Here is a 6,000-nt window from a genome sequence, read left to right as displayed (position 1 = left end):
CACAATTGCTCTTAAATTATGTACGATGCTATTTTTGAAGTTTAGGGAGCCGCAAGCGAAAAATGTGATCGTAAAAGTGTTGTATGCCATCAAAGTTTTGTTCTTTTCTTCAGATTACTTCCAAATGTCTTATCTTGACCCTGGGAGACTTCGTTGCATTTATGCGATTGTAGATATGAAAAATGTGATCATATTTTTGGCTTTTTGGCTCATTTCAATCGCTATTCTTAAGTTTAGGTAAGCATGAAAGTGTCCTAAAATTTTTCTTCTTTCCGGAGCATTTTGAGTCTCATCACTCGGAGTTATGAGTCATAAGACATGATCAAAATACTAATAGGTGGTCAAAGCTGCTAGCAACACCTTTTAGCTTTAGATTGTAGCAATCTATCTTTGTAAAATCAATTCGATCGAAGGTTTCTTGACAAAAATAGCTTCTAAGCATTCCTTAGAATCCTCCTTCATTTCCTACTCCATTTAGGCTCCAAATATGCATCAAGCTACTCCGAAAATACCGCTCCACTCGAAATATATAATAATGACACAAAAATGCTAGCAGTACGAGAATTCTAATAAAAGACTTGAGTTGAACATTATTTAAATTAATGACATGCAAATGTACAAAATATGATCTAAAATGCTAATAAAAACTACCATAAAAGATGTATAAAATGGCATCTATCAAATCTCCGCAAATTTTAACATTACTTGCCCTCAAGTAATAAAAAGATTAAACATTATAAACAAATGAAAAGATGTAGATGACCTAAAAAAAATTTAGATTAAAATAAAGGAAATAAATTGAACTGAAAATACTTCACTCTTTTTTTCCTCAGGATTAGATTTCACAACGAGGAAGGTCAAATGTAATCACTACCTAGACAACAATCTCAATACATTTATTGCAGATTCAGAATTCGTATTTAATAAATCAAACCAAGCTTGATTAAATATTTTTTTTTACGCTGAATTAAATTTGTGAAAACATTGTATTTCTAAAAGTAATTTCATAAAAATTCGTTTATAAAAACTTAGCTTGACCGACCCTTCCTTTTTTTCTAAACTCATCCAGTAAACGTGGTAAGCCCCGATATGCACAGAAAATCCAAGATTACCCTTTTTTCACTATTGAGGGATCTATCGCATTATACCACACATCTTCTTTTTCTTGATGAAGTCTTTGAATTTAACTTTTCTTGGTTCGTGATTTCGACTTGAACTTGACTTGGATTTGACTTTGAATTTTAGATTTCTTCAATTTTGTTGGCGTACCATTTCTAACAAATATATTGACTAGGGGAGGATTTTACTTTGAGGCCTAACATATCTTCAATACTTCAAAAATGATAATAAATTGTATGGATATAACAAGAATTCCCTCCTAATCTCAAAAGACGCATAAACTATAGAGTTTACTACTTCAAGGAAAGAAAATGGTTATTCAAACTAGTTTCTTTTTAAGGCATATAAGGAAATTATTTCTAAAACGCTGTTCATTTTTCCATCCCACACTTCTATTGTAAAAATGTCCGACTCTTATGTTGGTTTATATTTCAAAATCATTTAAAACACTTTCTTGTATAAAAAAATAATTCTTAAAATTGATTGTAATGGGGTTGTTATTTTCGGTTTCTATCACACTTTATCTTAACAGAGCTGTCAGATATAAATAATATTCTCATCTCATGTAAAAAAAATTATTATTATTTTTTTTTTGTTTAAGTAGAAAATAAAAAAAAAACCTAAAATCACTAGAAATAAAGTCATTTTTGTTTTGTTTTTTTTTTATGAATGCAGAAAAATAAAAAGGAAAATATTTTTGGATTTTTCAAATATTTTATATGAAAATGCAATGCAGAAAATCAAATGCAAAAAGAAAAATTTAACCTAAAAAAACTGAAAATTTTAAAAGTTTTAACATAAAATGCAAATTTTCATACTAATCCCCTCCCCAAGCTTTTAATGATGCATTTTCCACAATGATCAGAGAGAAATGAATACCTCAATAAAGCATATAAAAGCAAAAAGGTGCAACTATAAATGAATGTACATGATAAATTTGCAGAAATTCTAATTTTAACGAATTTTAGCAACTTTGAAGATTCTCTGATTTCCCTAAGCTTTCTTGAAACTACAGCCATCTCTTTATTGAAACGTAAAAAAATAAAAAAAAATATAAAAAAGAAAACAAAAAAAAACTACTCCTCGTGTTAACTCCCCAAAAGCTGCCTATTTTTGGCTCGACTTTTCCCAACCGTATTTGCTAACTAGTATGGTTGGGACTTCTCTGAAGCTCATCTATATTCCTTTTCACTCCAAATCCCTTTAGATATGGCAAGATTAGTGGATCTGGAACTTGTTCAACAAACAGAAAGTACTACAGATAAGTTTTTCAGATTTTTGAGCTTCTTTTGTTTTCTGATCTTCTTATTTCCAAAAGTCTTCTCATTTTTCTGAATTTTCTTTTCAAAAATTTTCTCAGTAGAAATCACCAGTTTTTCATTAATCCTTTTCATATAAATCTTTTTTTCTTCCTCCCCAAGCTTATCTTTTTTCTGCCAGCTCCTTCTCTAACGTTTCTTTAGCATAAATCAGCTTTTCTGTCACTTCCCCAAACTTATTTTGTTTCAGCTCCTTGGATGTATTATAAGATAAATTCTTGTCTAAAAATAAATCTTGCATAGAAACATTAGAAATCTCACAATAGCCCTAAAATGAAGGACAGTTGGTACCTAGAAAATTAATAGAAATATTATTAGTAGTATCATCATCATTCATTTTAAAGTTCACCACGTCCCCATCAAATTCCATAGAAAGCCTACCAGCAAAAACTTCAATTTTCGTATTAGCAGTTTTTAGAAAAGGTCTTCCCAAAATAATTAAGTTTTTATCTGATACGTCAAAATCACCCATATCCAAAATATAAATAGCGGGAAAATAAGCTCACCCACCTGGACGAGAACATCCTCCAATACACCTTTTGGGTGTACTGTCGAGTGATCTGCCAACTGAATGAGTGTCCCGGTCTTTTGTGAAGTTCCAAATTTTAATTTTTCAAAAACTGAAAAGGGAAGAAAATTAACTGATGCACCTAAATTACAAGGACGAGAAGTACATAATCCACCTACCATCATTCCTAATTTACAAGGACGAGAAGTACATAACTTTTTTCAGAAACTTTGCATAATGAGTGATGTGTTAATTATTTATAAAAGTGAGAAGTACATAACTTTTTTCAACCAAAACTTCTTCATATTCTTCTTTTTCTTTTCTGTTTCTTTTACATCTTCTTCTTCAACCATAATTTCTTCATATTCTTTTTCAACCTCTTTTATGGTTTAGATACGCTTGAGCCTTCATAACTTTTCCCACTTCTTTAGGAAAAAAAGTACTCACATTATGCTTTGGATTGTTTTTAGTGCGTCCCGGTAACTTTCCTTGAGATTCCAAATGACCCATAGAAGTGGCAAGTTGAAACACCTGTTGTTCCAAATTCTTGATACTAGCTCTGGTTTCATTCTGAAATGTTTGGGTGATTGTGGAAAGACTCTTCACAATATCTTCTAAGTCCACATTGTAACTACTGGGTTGCTGATGTGAATTCTAGTTCTGAAAATTTTACTGCTAATAATTTTGCTGATTTAGATTCTGAAAATTGTGTTGATTCTAAGAATTATGCTGAAAGTTTGTTTGTTGAAAACCCGGCCATTGCTGAAATTGGTTTCTTTACTAGAAAGATATTGTTCTGATAATAGTTTGGAAGCTGATTATAAATCTTCTGTTGTAGGTATCCTCTGATAGCTTTGATTGGAGCAACATCTTCTTGCAATATTGGACACATATCTGTTGGATGTTCAGTCTTCAGGTAGATACCACATTGTTTCTTTATAGCTGTGTTTTCTTTCGTCAAGAGAAAAACTGCTTTCGTTAGTTCGGATGTTTGGGCTTCCAAATGATGATTGTTGATTTCCTTGTCTCCTCATGGCTAATCAGAATACCATTTGTCTTTGTTTCCAGAATGCTTTGACTCTATCGCCAGCTTCTCGATCAGTTCTCAGATTTCTATTGGTGTCATATCACCTAAGAAACTGCCACTGGAAGAATTTATTAGACGTCGCTCCATGGCTGTCAGACCTTCACAAAAACAATTGTAGAGCTAATACTCACTGATCCCATGTTGTGGGCAACGAACCAACAAATTTTTGAACCTCTCCTAGTAAGTGTGTAGAGTTGCTCTTCTTCCTTTTTTGATGCAATGGATTTCTCTTCTAAGACTTGAAAATCACGTTTCTGGAAATTTTTCTCTAAAAATAGCTTTGCGACTTCTATCCATGTGTTAATCGAACCGGATGGGAGCTTGTAAAACCATTCTCTTGCTGATTCTTGAACTGAAAAAAGGAATTCCCTTAACTTTATTCGATCTTTAATAAGAGCATGTGGCTTCATTCCTAAACAAACCACACAAAATTCCTTGAGAAATTTATGTGGGTCTTCATTTTCTAGACCTTAGAATGTGGGAAGAAGATGTATCAGACCAGATTTGAGTTCGTGTGATTACAAGAATCAATGTGCAAGGAAAAGGTTAGAAAAGTCAAACCTTGAGTTAATATTAAAGATCAATGTTTGCTCTTAATTGATATTCCAGTTATGTCCGGTAATACCAGTTGACACTTGAAGTAAAGATTCAACAAAGTACACAAGAATTAAATGAATAAACTATGAGTATAATCAATGTAAAGACAATAAATGAACACGAAGAATGTTGTGCAGGGTTTTGACTTGAGAGAAAAGTGATAGAGAGTTAAGAGGAATATTTGCTATCTTTTAAGGAACAATCCATATTATTCTTGTCATTAGAATCACTCCTTATATTGGAAAAGGAGGTACATTGTATAAACTACAAAACGCTTCTCAGACTGGATAATAAACAGCTTTTGACAATTGATTAGCTAATTGATACAAAAGGCTAAGTCCTATGAAATCTCACATCATATAAAAGACAAGAAATAATAAATGCATAAACAGAGTATCAATTTTGGTTCTTTGCTTCGTCTTGGAATGGTCTTTACTTCAGATTCCATCTCTACTTCGAAACTTGTTGACTTCAGATCTTTAGTACTTATGATTGCTAGAGGTTCTCTTCTAGGTTGCAACAATCTCCCTCTAAGTGAACTTAGCAATCTATTAAGCTAGTTAGCTTCCTCTAGGATGAACACATGCGCTTTGAACAACCAATCTCGGACTTCAAGATACCATTAAAGTTGATTTATAAACTTGGACTTCACATGCTCGGGGGAATCAGACTTAGCTGCATTTTTTATTAACTTTTTAAGAGCTTTGGAGGGGAGGAGATGCTTATCTATGACTCGGAAGAAGTCCTTTTTTTGTCTTCTTTTGAAGGTAGACATACCCCAACATCGGATCATTAATTGGCCATTCTGCCAAGATTTTAGCTTCTGGCAATTTATAGTCAATCTTTTCCAGGAACTTTTCAGTTTTGAACAAGTGAGCAAATTCAAAGTCTCATCTACAAAACTCAGTGACATAATCCTTAAAGTAACTCATTGCAGCGTGTATGCAGCCATGCTCATATGACTGTCTTGACGCGTTCGGAAATGGGCAACAATGGTTAAGATGTCATTAGGATTGATGACCTGGAAGTCAGCGTCCGTGATGATGAATTGTGTTGTCTTGTTCTGATACACATTGAAGTGATGTAAGAGGCAATCCAGATCACACTTCGTTGGCACCTTCCTTCCGAACCCAAAAATCTTGGTAATTCTCTTCCAAGACCACACTTCTTTTTAAGGACCTGCGTTCAAGGAGTAAAAGTCTTTAAACATTCTCTTTCAGTTCTGATAACCACTTGAGGATCATCTTCTGGGTGGAGAGGAGTGAATTTGATATAGAAATTGCCGTATGGAGAGATAGGAAGATCAAGCTAGTCTGAATCGTGGTTTGGGAGTTTATAATACATGAAAGGAACAATATCCAGATCATGTT

The sequence above is a fragment of the Lactuca saligna genome, chromosome 6 (assembly GCF_052625555.1).
Source record: "Lactuca saligna cultivar CGN05327 chromosome 6, ASM5262555v1, whole genome shotgun sequence".
In the NCBI taxonomy this organism is placed as follows: Eukaryota; Viridiplantae; Streptophyta; class Magnoliopsida; order Asterales; family Asteraceae; genus Lactuca; species Lactuca saligna.
Note: the sequence above shows the minus strand (reverse complement) of the source record.